Source organism: Sciurus vulgaris (genome assembly GCF_902686455.1).
Source record: "Sciurus vulgaris genome assembly, chromosome: 5".
Classification (NCBI taxonomy): Eukaryota; Metazoa; Chordata; class Mammalia; order Rodentia; family Sciuridae; genus Sciurus; species Sciurus vulgaris.
Window position 1 is genome coordinate 152,796,382 of NC_136465.1, and position 16,012 is coordinate 152,812,393.

Genomic DNA, 16,012 nt, shown 5'->3' on the forward strand with positions numbered 1-16,012 from the left:
TAAAAGAGGCTTACAGAACCCAAATGTGCAAAATTACAACAGACGCACACCAAGTCACATTGTATTGAGAATGCTCAACATATAAAAGAAGGACAATTTTTTAAAGGCTGTGAGAGAAAAGTATCAAACTACATATAGGGGAAAAGCAATTCAGAGCTCAGGTGATTTCTCAACTTAGACCCTCAAAGCTAGAGGTCCTGGATTAACATATAACGAGTCCTGAAAGGCAATAGATGCCAATCAAGAATCCTATATTTAGCAAAATCAAGTTTCAGATATGAAGATGAAATAAAACCTTTCATGATAAACAAATATTTAAAAAATTTGCAACTAGAAAACCTGCAGTATAGAATATTCTCAACAAAATATTCCATGAAGATGAAATGAAAAAAAAAAAATGAAAACCAACAAAGGGAAGAACTACAGTGCAATCAAAGGAGAAACTAATTCAAATTAAAAACTAGAAATAAACTAAAATGACCAGGAATACAAATCATATCTCAATAATAACCTGGAACATTAATGGCCTAAATCCATCAATCTAAAGACACAGATTTGCTGATTTGATTAAAAAACAAGACCCAACAATTTCATGTCTCCAAGAGACTCACCTCATGGGCAAAGATATTCACAGACTAGAAGTGAAAGGTTGGGAAAAAACATATCACTTACATGGACTGTATAAACAAGCAGGGGCTTCCATCCTCATCAGATAAAGTGGATTTCAAGCCAAAGTTATCAGAAGAGACAAAAAAGGACATTTCATACTGCTTAAGGAAATCACACACCAAGAAGATATACAATCATAAATATTTATGCCCCAAACAATGGAGCATCTATGTACATCAAACAAACCCTTCTCAATTTCAAGAAATAAATAGACCACACCAAAATAATACTGGGTGACTTTAACACACCTCTTTCTACAGGATAGATCTTCAAAACAAAAACTAAACAAAAAAATTATAGAACTAACTAATACAATCAATAATTTAAACTTTACAGACACATATATTTCTTCCATCAATACACTTTTTTTCAGGAGCACATGGATCCTTCTCGAAAATAGACCATATTTCATGTTGTAAAGCAACTTGTAGCAAATATTAAAAAATAGAGCTAATACTCTGCATTCTATCAGATCATAATGAAATGAAATTAGAAATCAAAGATAAAATAAAAAGAAGCTATTCTAATAACTCCTGGGGGCTAAATAAAATGCTATTGAATGATGAATGGATAGAGAAGAAATAAGGGAGGAGATAAAAAAAAATTCTTAGAGATAAATGAGAATAATGATACAACATATCAAAATCTCTGGGACAATATGAAGGCAGTGCTAAGAGGAAAGTTAATTGCATTGAGCTCATGCAATAAAAGAATAAATATTCAACAAATAAATGACTTAACATCACATCTCAAAGGCCTAGAGAAAGAACAAATCCATACCAAAAGTAGTAGAAGATTAAAATCAGAGCAGAAATCAATGAAATTGAAACAAAAGAATTCAAAAAATTGAAGGAACAAAATTTGGCTCTTCAAAAAAATAAATAAAATTGATAAACCCTTAGTCATGCTAACAAAGAGAAAGAGAAAATTCAAATTAGTAAAATTCATTATGAAAAAGGAACTATCACAATGGACACTACTGAAATACAGAAGATAATCAAACTATTTTGAAAATTTATACTCTAATAAAATAGAAAATCTTGAAAACATCAACAAATTTCTAGAGACTTATGACCTATCAGGAGGACAAACCAAATCAGGAGGACATATACATTTAAACAGATGAATTTCAAGCAATGAAATAGAAGATGCCCTCAAAACCTACCAACTAAGTAAAGCCCAGGACCAGATGAATTCTCAGTCAAGTTCCAGAAGACCTTCAAAGAAAAATCATCAATACTTCTCAATTTGTATATTAAATAGGAAAGAAGGAAACCCTTCCAAACTCATTCTATGAAATTAGTATCACCCTGATACCAAAACCAAACAAAGGCACATCAAGGAAAGAAAATTTCAGACCAATATTCTTGATGGACATAGACGCAAAAATTCTCAATAAAATTCCAGCAAATCACATACAAAGACATATTTAAAAGATACTGCACCACACTCAAGTGGGGTTCAACACAGGGATGCAAGTTTGGTTCAACATTCAGAAAACAATAGGCATAATTCATCACATCAATAGACTTAAAGACAAGAATCATAGGATCATCTCAATAGATGCCAAGAAAGCATTTGACAAAAATACAGCACCCCTTCATGTTCAAAACACTAAAAAACTTGGGATAGGAGGAACATACCTCAACATTGTAACAGCTATCTATGCTAAACCCAAGGCCAACATCATTCTAAATGGAGAAAACTTGAAAGTTTTCTCTCTAAGAACTAGAACAAAACAAGGATGCCTTCTTTCACCACTTCTATTCAACATTATCCTTGAAACTCTAGCCAGAGCAATTAGACAGATAAAAAAAAAATTAAAGGTATACAAATAGGAAAAGAAGAACTCAGACTATCACTATTGATTGATGACATGATTCTATATTTAGAAGAGCCAAAAAATTCCATGAGAAAACTTCTAGAACTAATAAATGAGTTCAGCAAAGTAGCAGGATATGAAATTAACACCCATAAATCAAATGTGTTCCTACACATCAGTAATGAAATCACTGAAAGAGAAATTAGGAAAACTACTCCATTCGCAATAACCTAAAAAAAAATAAAATACCCTGGGATCAATCTAATGAAAGGGGTGAAAAACCTCTACAATTAAAGTTACAGAACACTAAAGAAAGAAATTAAAGAAGACCTTAGAAAATGGAAAGATCTCCCATGTTCTTGGATAGGCAGAATTAACATTGTCAAAATGGCTGTACTACCAAGAGTGTTACATAGCTTTAATGCAATTCCTTATTAAAATCCCAATGATATTCTTCATATAAATAGAAAAAGCAATCATGAAATTTATTTCGAAAACTAAGAGACCCAGAACAGTCAAAGCAATTCTTAGCAAGAAAATTAAAGCAGGAGGCATCACAATACCAGACCTTAAATTATACTACAGAGTCATAGTAAAAAAATGGCATGGTATTGGCACCAAAACAAATATGTAGACCAATGGTACAGAACGGAAGACACAGAGACACACCCACATAATACAGTTAACTCATACTAGAAAAAGGCACCAAAAACATACATAGAATAAAATATAGCCTCTTCAACAAATGGAGCTAGGAAAAATGGAAATCCATATGTTGCACAATGAAATTAAACCCCTATCTCTCACCCTGCACTAAAATCATCTCAAAGTGGATCAAGGACTTAGGCACTAACACAGAGACCCTGCACTTAATAGAATAACAAGTCGGCCCAAATCTCCATCTTGTTGGCTTAGGAACTGACTTCTTTCCTTTTAGGACCAAGACTACTAAAGCACAAGAAGTAAAATCGAGAATCAATAAACAGGATAAAATCAAACTAAAAAACTTCTTCGAAACAAAGGAAACAATCAACAACATAAACAGAGAGCCTACAGAATGGGAAAAAATCTTCACCACATGCAACTCAGAGCATTAATCTCCAGAATATATAAAGAACTCAAAAAACTTAACACCAAGAAAAAAAAATCAATAAATGGGCAAAGAAACTTAACAAACACTTCACAGAAGAAGAAATACAATCAACAAATATATGAAAAAATGTTCAACATCTCTAGCAATTACAGAAATGCAAATCAAAACCGCACTGAGATTTCATCTTGCTCCAATCAGAGTGGCAATTATCAAGAATACATACAACAACAATACAAGCAACAATAAATGTTGGTGAGGATGTGGGGGGAAAGGCACACTCATACATTGTTGGTAGGACTGTAGTTGGTGCAGCCACTATGGAAAGCAGTATGAAGTCCTCAGTAAACTTGCAATGGAACCACCATTTGACCCAGTCATCCCACTCCTAGGTTTATAATCAAATGACTTAAAATCAGCATACTACAGTGATGCAGCTGCATCAATGTTTATAGCAGCTCAATCCACAATAGCTAAACTATGAAATCAAACTAGGTGTCCTTCAACAGAAGAATGGATAAAGAAATTGTGATACACACCCACATCTACACACACACACACACACACACAAAGGACTATTACTCAGTCTTAAAGAAGAATGAAATTATGGCATTTGCCAGTATATGGATGGAATTGGAGAATATTATGCTAAGTGAAATAAACGAGTCCCAAAGAATCAAAGGCCAAATGTTTTCTCTGACATGTGGATGCTAATTCATAATAAGGGTAGGGGAAGAATAGAGGTACTTTGAATTAGACAGAGAGGAATGAAGGGGGGTGGTTTGTATAGGAATGATAGTAGAATGAATCAGACATCATTACCCTATGTGCATATATGATTACATGACCTGTGTAACTCTACATCATGTGCAACCAGATGAATGAGAAGGTATATTCTATTTATGTATGATGTGTTAAATGCATCCTACTGTTATGTATAACTAATTAGAACAAATTTTTGAAAAAATTTTAAATGCTTTGCTAATATTTAAAAAAAGAAATAATATCCCCATATAAATAAAATAGATATTTACTTAATACTAGTACTTCTACTAGTAAAATATCTAGTATTTTTAAGCATTTATGAAAGTTCTCATGTATTATTTTATTTAATTCACATAAGATCCCTGTAAGGAAGATATTATTATTATTGTCCTTATTTTACAAAAGAAAAATAGAGTGTATAATTTCATCATTTGTCTTAAGTCAAACAGAATGAATGCTAGAGAAAGGCTTTTATCATAGTTTTGTCCAACTGCAAAGTCTTAATTACTCTCTATATTTACTCCCTTATTTCACATGAAATATGTGAGTGAAAAATAAACTTTGTCAAAAGTGTTCTGATGAGAAATTAAATGTAACTCTTAGGTTTTTTGTTTCCATTTATTACATGTCCTATAATTTTGATATTCTATAATTATTCACTACCTCATTCTATAAATGTTATCAGACAGCAAAAAAAATATTAAGAGGGAGACATGGATTTATTAATTCTTTTTTTTTAATCTTCTCTGAAAACCAATGTGATACCCTGCTGCCTTCTCTAGCTATTTACTAAAGAAAGAATACATGGTTAGATGATATGTGGAATCTTTAGAATCTAACTGAATACAAAAAAGCTTCTCTAAAGGCTAATAGTGATAAATAGTATAAGAGACATCCTCTGGAAACGATTGTGGTCCATTTTTAGAAAAGGGAATAAAGTATGGTGCCACAGACTCAAAATGCTTGAAAAAGAGGATTTGGAATCTACAGTTAACTTGGAATCTATAGTTGCACTTAGTTTTCTTCTCCTCCACAATGAACTGAAAGCTGTCTTTGACACCTGAATCAAATGACTGTTGGAGCCTATAGGCAAAGTAGAAATCAGTGACACTAAATAGGGAATCAATGTATTCCCTAAACAGGGAAAACATGTGAATAAATGCATTTATGCATGTTTACAAATATGTGAATATACATATATATGGTGTGTATATACATGCACATATTGGAGACACATATATGGAAAGCTGATATGGAAGTATAGATTGCAAATCAATCATTTTCCATATCCTCCCTAGATATCATATGTACAATCCACAGATGGAAGAAGACATTCTTGACCCAAGTACAGAAGGTATAAAAAAGGATAACAATCTTACCATATAGAATTTTAAACTTTTTTGGCAAACAAAAATTCAATAACAAAGTCAACAAATGATAAGTTTGGAAATATTTGTAGTATAGATGACATTGGACTTTTATTTTGTTTTTGTTCTTTACAAACTGACAAAAACAAAGACAATGAACTCTCTTAGTTTGTTTTGTGTACCTATGACAGAAAACCACAGACTCGGTAACTTACAAACAATAGAATTCTACTCTCCTCTTGGTTCTGGAGGTTGGAATTTCAATATCAAGTGCCGGTGTCAGGTGATCGACTTCTTCCTGCATCATCCGTTGGTGGAAGACAGAAGGGCAAGAGAGAACTAGAGGGGGACAAAGTCAATTTTAAAGTAAAACCACTCTTGCAATATGACATAAATTCATTTACAAAGGCAGAGCCTTCTTGATCTAAAACCTCCCCTGAGGCCAACACTTCTGCATTGGGGCTTAAGTTTTCAACATATGAAAAAAAAAAAAAAATGGCCGCAAACAGAGTAAATGTGGCTCACCTTATGTTATACTCAGGGGGCTGTAAATTAAAGTAATAATGATGTACATCTATCTGGCAAAAATCGAAATGATCAATAACCTCTCTTAGTGGTAGTTAAGTAGAGAAAAGAATGCTTGTATATTTCTGAGAATATTTTAAATGTAAAAATAGTTATGGAAAATCACTGAATAACATATATATATAAAGAATTAAAGATACATGTGCCCTCAGCCCTACAGTTTTCCTCCTCAGCCTCTCCCACAAATAAACAGAACATAAGGCACCTGTAAAAGGACAGGAGTGGCCTGAGAGCAAGGAAAGGAGGGAGCACAGCATTCAAGCTTTGATGAGTCACAGCCACACCAAAGAAAGAGACTCATCAGAGCAAAATGGTTGCTTAAGAAGAATTTCTGTTAAGTTCCATGGTAAGTGTAAAGAACAAAGCAGAAAATATACATTGTTGCATGCTAATAGTAACCAAACCTCCATCACACTAATAAGTGAAAAATGTGTTTAATATGAGGTAATTATAGTTATGTGGGTTTGTCTCTGTGTCTTCTATTCTGTACCATTGGTCTGCCTGTCTATTTTGGTGCCAATACCATGCAGTTTTTGTTACTATTGCTCTATAGTCAAGTTTAAGGTCCGGTATTGTGATACCTCCTGCTTCACTTTTCCTGCTCAGTATTGTTTTGGTTATTCGAGGTCCCTTGTTCTTCCATTCATGACTGTTTTCTCTATTTCTATGAGGAATGTCATTCAGCCATAAAGAAGAATAATATTATGGCATTTGCAGATAAATGAATGGAATTAGAGAATATCATGCTAGGTGAAATAAGCCAGCCCCCAAAAAACAAAGGCCAAATGTTTTCCCTGATAAGTGAATGATGATATATAATGGGTGTGGGGGATGGGGGTAAGAGAAGAATGGAGGAACTTTAGATTATGTAGAGGGAAATGAGAGGGAGGGGTGTATGAAAGATGGCGGAATGAGACAGACATCATTACCCTGTGTATATGCCTGATTACACAAGTGGTGTGAATCTTCATCGTGCACAACCATAGAAACGAAAAGTTGTACCCCCTTTGTGTACAATGAGTCAAAAATGCATCTGTAAAAAATTTAAAAAACACATTAAAAATGGGTTTAAACGATTATATAAACAAGGGGAGAAATATAGAAATACATTGCAGGTCACTAACAAGAGTTAAATTCCCTGGTGGGTTGTGGAGGGAATGTAAGGAGAAAAGAGAGGGAAGTAGAAGCTAAACAAAAATTGACCAAGACACTTCTCTGAAGAGCAAATAAATGTGTGTGAGATAACATGTATGCATTTATGCAGCACTATATGCATGCTTGTGTATATGAAAAATTACTAGAAGATAGAAAATCTACTCTACAAGCAAATAAACTATGACATCAATCGTAATATAAATACCTGGGATTTATTGAGCCCTTGCCATTGGCAGGCAGTTCTAAACACATACAGATTCATTAATCCTGGCAACAGCCTGCCTAGGGGAATGTTAATATCCTTACTCTCAGTAAGAAGAGAGTTAAACTTGTTCCTTCATTATTTCAGAGTGGAATGTTAGAAAAATTAAAATGAAATCATTTTATTTGCTTCTTTAGTGACCTTGATTTGTTTTCTGTCGTGTCTGGGCCTGGAAGATAAAATTTAACAGGATACCATATGTAAAACTTCATCTACCCAACTAGCCAAAGTTGGTGAGAGTCATCTAAGTCAAGGACAACCTCCTTTCTAATAGCCGTACTGTCACGTATTTGTTCAGAATGAAATCAGTGACCAACAGCTCTGCACAGTTCTAGCCCTTGAGGATTTGCAGGTGGCCAGCAAAGACTGAATTGGTGACTTGGGCTCACTAACCGCTTGCCTGGCCCTACTGCATTTTTGACCTCTTCTGAAACTGGGTGAAAAAAAAAAAAATTGTGTGTCCTTCCTTGGACACCACCACAGGTGGGATTCTGACCCCTCCTGAGAAAAGGGAGTTTCAATGACACCACAATTCAACTGATGTGAAAGCGAACAAGGAAAAGGCCACAAAAGCAGCCTTTAGTTAGCAGCCTTGCACCAGCTGGCCACAAACTTTCCTCACTAATGTTTTAGACAGAAGACAGGGGTTGCAAGTTTTCTCTTTTATTTTCATATCTAATTCTTAGCATTCTTTTATTAGCAATTTGTGTAAATACATGCCAAGAACCAGAGCATCAACAACAAAGTGCTTTATGTTCAAATACCATGAGTCCCCACTCCATGTCCTTCCCAAATCCATTGTGTGAGTCTCCCTAGGAAGATCTAGTTAAAAGAGACGTTGTGGCTCAGGTAAAAAAGAAGTCACTAATTATTCATTAAGCAAAAGCCCCTGAGAAAATCCAGAACATTGATCTACTGCTGTGAATTTGGATCCTGACCAAGATCCTGACTCTGTAAATAACACAAATGAAGAAAGTGCTCCATTGAGTCACAGCTCCGTCTGTCCAAGAGCCAAGACCTTCGATCGCACATGTGTGTTTTTGCAGAGTCCCAGCTTTCCCGTCCCGGCCATATTCTGGCTTCCTCCCACACCATTTTTGGCAAGTTTCACTCTGGAGAGTCCTGAAAAAGTTTCCATCCAGTCACTCCCTTTGGTTAATTATTAGCAGCTCTGGTAAAGTTGTTGGTGGGGCCACTGCAAACAACTAACTGAAAAGATGTTTGCAGGGTTAGTTGGGGATTTCAGGAGTCTAATCCTACACACACAGAGATAACAGTGAGCAGAGGTAAGACATGGAACTAAGAAAAGATATCTGGTCCTCCTCTGTGACTAATTGACCAGGTGACCCTGGTCAAAAGAGGGAAGGTAACACATAAAGTGACCAGTGAGGAACTCTGCACTCTTAGACTTCATAACAACCTATCAACGAGGAATTTTTATCTCCCACTGTATTAAGTAAGAGTCTTGAACCTCTAAACTTTGCATGAAACCATATCACCATTTAATTTACCAGTATTTGAGGACATAAGCAAGCAAAGAAATTGAAGTTGTTGCTCTCCAAAAAGTTTTTCTAATTCTGTAAACCCATGAGTCATTTGACCAAGCAAGAAATAAACAATGTCTCTCTTATAATTTCCACATAGCTTTTCTCTTCTTGGCCTGTATTTCCCAATAAACTTCAGGGACATATAAACAAAACTGTATTCTGCACATAAAGATGATAAAATAGTTGTTCACTCATTAGTTGTCAATATAATGCAGCTCTTATTCCCGAGGCTATTTCCTCACCCTTGTTTATATTGCTCAGTTCCGTCAGTTTAGAAGACATTAAAAAGCAGAACTGGGTTGGCTGTTTTACGTTGGTGGTGAACTTTGTGCCTCAACTGTGTTGCAACCCCAAGGTTTACTCAACTCCACTGACAATTCAGTTCTTTGAGATAAAAGAGGTTTACTGTGGGGGAAATCAGTAGCAGTTTATACTCTCCTTGCTCTACTGCTGGCTTATAGCTGGTTGGGCATTTAATAGAGTCATCTGTCTATAGGAGGTAATTAAAAAAATTTAAGAAAAACAAGTGGAACTCGAAGGTGGTTACTACCACATATGAGGAATTAAAACCAATACCCAGGGAGCCATATTTAGGATGAATATGAACTTCTTTGAAGGAACTTGGCTTTCCCTGTGTGCATGTGTGTTTATGTGTGTGTGTGTGTATGCGTGTGCTTTAGCATTTTATGAATGTGTGCACAGGAGAGGGTGGGAGAGCCAAGAGTACAACGATCCTAGAAAAATAATCAGTGACGACTCTACAACAACTCCTATTATTTTCTCCACTTATAAGCATTATAAGTTTTTGATCAGTTTTTCATGCTGGAAATCAAATTTTATTTTGTTGATCTTTTCCAAATCCCACATATTGTCATTTATATGAGAAAATTGCTGAAAACTACTGAAAGCAATAAAGTAGTTTTAAAATGATATACGGAAACATAGCAACATAAGACATGGAAGATGGCAGGGTACAAGCTGGCCCATGAATGACCATGGCTAAGCAACTAAAAAAGAATGCATGTTGGATCCACACGCTTAACCCATCTACCACCTCCTCCCGATTCCAGTAATATCTAGTGCAGAAAGAAGACCACGGCCTTTTCCAGCTCTACTTAATCTTAGTGTTATGTGTTGAACTGTTTCCCCCTAAAACATATTGATGTCCTAATCCTCAGTGCCTGTGAGTGCAACCTTCTATGAAAATAGGGTCCATACAAGTGATTAAGTGAAGAGGAGATCATTAGAATAGGCACTAATGCAAAATAAAAGGGGAAAATTTGGACACAGAGGAACACACACAGACAGACACACACACACACACACACACACACACACACACTCATGCACACAATGCCATGTGAACATGAAGACATAAATTGGGACAAAGCATCTGTAAGTCAAGGAATGCCAAAGATTGGCAGCTGACTATCAAAAGCCAGGAAAGAAACATAAAACAGATTCTCCATCCTTGGTTTCAGGAAAAACCAATCCTGCCACCTCCTTGATCTTGAACTTCTGGCCTCTAGGACTATAACTTATTAAATTTTTGTTGTTTAAACCACTTGGTTTGTGGTGCTTCATTAAAACAGCTCCAGGAAACGCATACACTTAGGTTTTCTCAAAGTCAACACCAGCAACCACACCTCCCTCCTCTTCCTCTTTGTCTGCACATCGTCTCCATAGCAAAGAGAAGAGGCTTCCAACATAAAAAAATAAGTGTCTGAGCTAGGGATGTAGCTTAGTGGCAGGGTGCTTGCCTAACATGCACAAGGCCCTGGGTTTGATCCCCAATACTGGAAAAAAAAAAAGAAAAAAGAAAAAAAAATTAAATAGCTAATTCTACCCAGATGCCAAATAGAAAGAAAAATGAAGAGCTGCTGTTGATCTGTGACTTTTTCTCCCCAAAGATTTGAGTTGAGGACTCCTTCTGGACAGAACACAGCACTTGAGGAAGAAAAAAGCAGATAAAGAATTTGCCTCTAAACAGTCCTCCAGTTCAAATCTGATAACAAATAATCTAATTAGATTCAGATGTTCTGGTTGCAAGGCATGCCTTCAGACTGCAGCCCTGTTTTCAAAAAGCAGCTGAATTGGGTCGTCCACTTAGAAGGTTTGATTTCTTGTTTTTGTTGCTGTTGTTTCATCTTAGAGAATAGTGGATGGATCCTGATACCTGAAATGAGGTTGAAGTCAGCTGTGGCCTAAAGGATTAGCCAAAAGGATCGGCATTCAGAAGACACCTTTCGACATGAATTTGGGAAGCAGGATGGGTTTGTGCCACTCAGAGCTGAGCAGATGGCAGGGCATGCTGGGAGTTCCTGGCAAGAAATCTGTCACTAGAAGGGTTGTATGAATGGGACGCTTCTGTGTCCAGGTTGCAGGCGGAACAGAAAGCTGAGACTAGATTTGGCAGCTTCCGATACAAAATGTATTAAAGAGGAATGATTTTGATTATAAACAAATGACAATTTATGTTTCATATCTCTACTTGATTTCCTCAGAGAATGTTCCTACAAGAGTTGAGCCTCTTGAATTACTCTAACCAGGGAGTAAGAAGATCAAGTATGACAACTGATCCATATCAATAAGCTCTGCAAAGATGGCAGGAACCTAAGAAAAGTATCAGAAGGCAGAAGATTTATTTCCTTCTAACTATAACAAAATCACAGGGAAAAAATATGATAGAGGCACAATATGAATAAAAACGGAGGGATCTGGGTCTGTCAATAAGAAAACCAGAGCCTCTTTGCAGTTCTAGAAAGATCTCCTGGAAACCGTTGCCATGGGGGATGACTTCTCCCACCTAACATGCTCTATTGAGAGGAGGAACTTGCCTCTTGGCTGGTCATGCTAAGCATACCTCTGATAAGGACACCTGGAGGTCTGCTGCTTTTGAACTCATCCAGGTCCAAATATTCTTCTGTACCCGGCAATGACTCACACTTCCTTCTCCCTTAGAGGTTTGTCCCTAAGTTGTCTATTAAGCCTTCTAGAAGGTACCAAAGATGACTCAAATGCAGTTTGAACAATGCTTCAGGAATTAGCAAAGATGCAATGACACACTTAAATAGCCAAGATGCTTTAGTCAGTCCTCAGAACGTTAGTTCTTTGTTGAAGCAAATAACAAATGTGTCTGTTGCTTTTCTCTGGGGTCATCAGATTGCTACACCCAAGGAGAAAACTTCTACAATGTTTACCCACTCCACATTTGACATCCATTTCTATATTCCCCACCAGGATGCCCCACTGAATTGGGGGGACAAGATATGCTAAAATAGGTGATCTCCACCTGCTCCTTTGATAAGTGCCAACTATACTCCCAGAAAGCAGGAGATTGCAACAGAAATTATTAATATTAAACATCTGTTGAGTGATCATTGTCTACCAGACTCTGCTAATAATCAAATGTATTATGTTTTCCTCAAAATAATTTTTGGGCTATTATTTCCTCCATTTTACAAATCAGGAAATGAAGACACAGATGGTTAAGTAACTTGCCCATGGTCTCTCACACACATTCAGTCACACACCTAGGATGTCAGAGAACTGGGATTTGAAAGGCAGTAATAGATGCAGGAGATCAGCAAGCTCCAGAAATTCTGAACCCACTCTGTCCTCTTGCAATACTGGAGACTGGTGTGGATGATTAAATTCATGCTAGTAAGAAAACTTGCAAGAGTCTTGATTCGACCTGTAATGAGGACTTAGATAATTCTTTTTGTGGGAGACTGTCCTGTGCACTGTTGCATATTTAGCAGAAGTTCTGACCTCTACTCATTAGATTTCTCATCCCCCATGTTGTGGCAATCATAATTGTTTCCAGACATTGCCAACAACAACTTACAAAGGAGGAGGAGGGGAGCGAAGTCACTCCCAGGTGAGAATCACTGAATTAATGTGCGAAAATTCATCATTCTGGGGTATAGCATGTTTTTTTTTTCCTGTTTATTGTAATTATGGTATTATTTCCAAAATGATTTACAGAAGTTCTTCAAGTGCGTTTGTTGAGCATTTTTTGTGGGGCCTGGACCTGCAGTTGCCCCTAAAGATGAGGTTGTTCAAAAAGTGAGTAGACACAGAGAGGGGAGGTGAAATAGCAAAAATGAAAAACAGAGAGGCAAATTACCACTCTGCTCATTTCCAATCTTTTGCCTTACTTAGGAGAAAGCTGCCTTTGGTCTTGTGTTTCCCCAGATTTGAAACCCCAGCTGGCTAGATGTTCCTGGCCTCCTGATGATGTCACAACTTTTCCCATGATCCTAGAGCCTTCTCAAGTGCTACTTGTGTTTTTTGCCCATTCTGGTCCCTCTTCCAGAATACCATCCTTTACCTTACCTTCATCTTTCTCAGTCATAACCCCTAGGTCTATTTCTTTGTTAATACCATCAGAAATCATATTTGTTTACTGGCCTGTTAGATGAATGCCTGTCTTCTCCACTTCTCCGCTTCCACTAGGTTGCAAGCTCCATGGAATAGGTACTCATAAAACAACTGATACATAATGGACATTCAATAAATACATTGAACTTGCTCACTAATTCTAGAAGTTACCTTATTCCAAATGTTTTACATGTCCGTTTCTGAACCATGAACGAATTATTTGCGAAATGCTCTTGATGGGATGGTCATGGCCCCCTCAATTCTTTCAAAGAGAAGACTTTTTAAGAGTTGAGTTGCCAGATGTCATATTGCTGTGAGTCTACAGGGATAGGTTTAGACATCCCACTGACCCCGGGAAAAACTTGCAAACAAACTTTTTTCTCTCTGTGGAGATTTTCTTATCCCAGTGTGGGAACACAAGTTCCCGTATGATTCAGCAAATTTTTGCTTCTACTGTGCACTCCACCCTTGCTACTTATTCTCAAGAGAAGATTTGTCCAACTGACTGTATTCAACACTTCTTGGCTTTGCCCTCTCTTCTTTCTCATTCATGAGTTTTCTTGGGAAATAGAAGATTTTATGTGGGATGAGGAGGAACACAAATGTAATATGAAAACAAAACTGTGAAAAGAAAAAAAATGTTTTTAATGAAACAATGAAGTGAATATAGGTTGATTCATCAGTAGGAACACATGGAAATAATTACACTGAAATTCAACAGTTATGAAACTTGAAATCTTCCTTGATATTTCATTCCAAATTACATATTTAGCATTCAGGAATTCCATATTAATTGCTCAAATATCAAGGAAATACCCAATTGATAAAAACTCATAAATATGACTTTTTTCTGAATTAATATTGAAGAAACAAAAAAATAGACCATCTAAAAAAAGCCTTGAGTCATTGCCTCTGCAGCCAGGAAATTACAAATAAAGCTTGCCTGCGTCCAAGGGGGCTGGAACGAGGTTAACTTGGAAGTGACAACCAGGAGTGTGTGTCTATTCTGATCTTGGTCTTCTTGACCTGTTCTAGGTATGACTGTTGCCGTACAAAATCCTGGTCCAATCACATCAGGCAGGCAGAAGCACTGATATCTACCTGAAGGCTTCTTTCCAATTCTGAGCTAGTATGCTATTTCCCTCCTGGCAGAATGACCATCACAGTACTACATGGACAGACTTCACCCATTAGTCAATGAGTCCAAAAGTCACCTGGTAACCATAATCAAACTCTTTTCACATTAGTAGTACATCACCAGAGTGCAAAATCCCAAGTCTCTTTGACACATCCATGAGAGAGGGTCTCAGCAATCATCTTGTTCTACAGTTTCTTGGTCAGACTCCTAATATGCTCATTCTATTCAGTACTCCCTCTCTTCTCTACCCACCTCTGAATTTCTCCTACCTTCAGGATCTTTATATTCCCTTGCAATAACAATCTTAGGGAGTAGGCATTGACTTCTCTGTTTCACCACCTCTAACTAAGATTTAAAAAGAGAGGCAAAGGACCAACTTCCAACTTATGTCTGTAAAATGGACTGAGAAAATAATAGAAGCTTATAGACTTAGACAAAACAGGATATATCTTGTAGCTATGATATAGTAAACCTTTCTGGTAGACTTAAATATGTTTAGTCAACAGAGGTCTTATTAGGTAAGCAAAAGTAAAGTATATTGTTCAATGTTGACATAACAAATACCAGGGCAGAAGAATGTACTGCAGAACTTACAGGACAGAAAGATCTAGAAATAAACTTTTTCAAAGGAAAGAAAAAATGAGAAGAGAATGTTATTTAAAAAAAATTGCATAGGACATTTGTTAAAAACAGCAAGGAAGACAGTATTTGGGGCTACTACAGTGGAGGAGAGACTTTGGATTCAACTTCAAATACAACAAAGATAGTTGGGGATTTTATAGCCAAGGAAGAAAGTGAGGAAGTCAGTGGATAAAAACAATTACCAAGGGTGGGGGATTCTTGCTAAACTGATGTAGCAGGATTATTTGCTAAAACTGAATACAACAGGCCAGGTTTGAGGCCAAACAAGAAGAGGGTTCAAAGGACCCTAACTAAAATTTGGTCAAGGAGAGAGTTTTGCCAATATGCCAGTGATAGGTGGAAACTAAAGCTAAGATCTTCTGCCCCGAAAAGTTGACTACAATGCTCTGTGTGGTTGGCAGAGTTTAGGGTGATGAAGAATTCCCTGTGAAAGTTACCTGGCCATCACATGACCTGGTGGCTCCCAGAATCTCCAAAGTGGAGCATGAGAGTCAGAACTTGGGAAGTCCCAGTGAGAGCTTCTGAGTGAAAACATCTCTGATTTATGTGGGACAGCAGTCTGGAAGTAGGAGTTTGTGGAGAGGTTA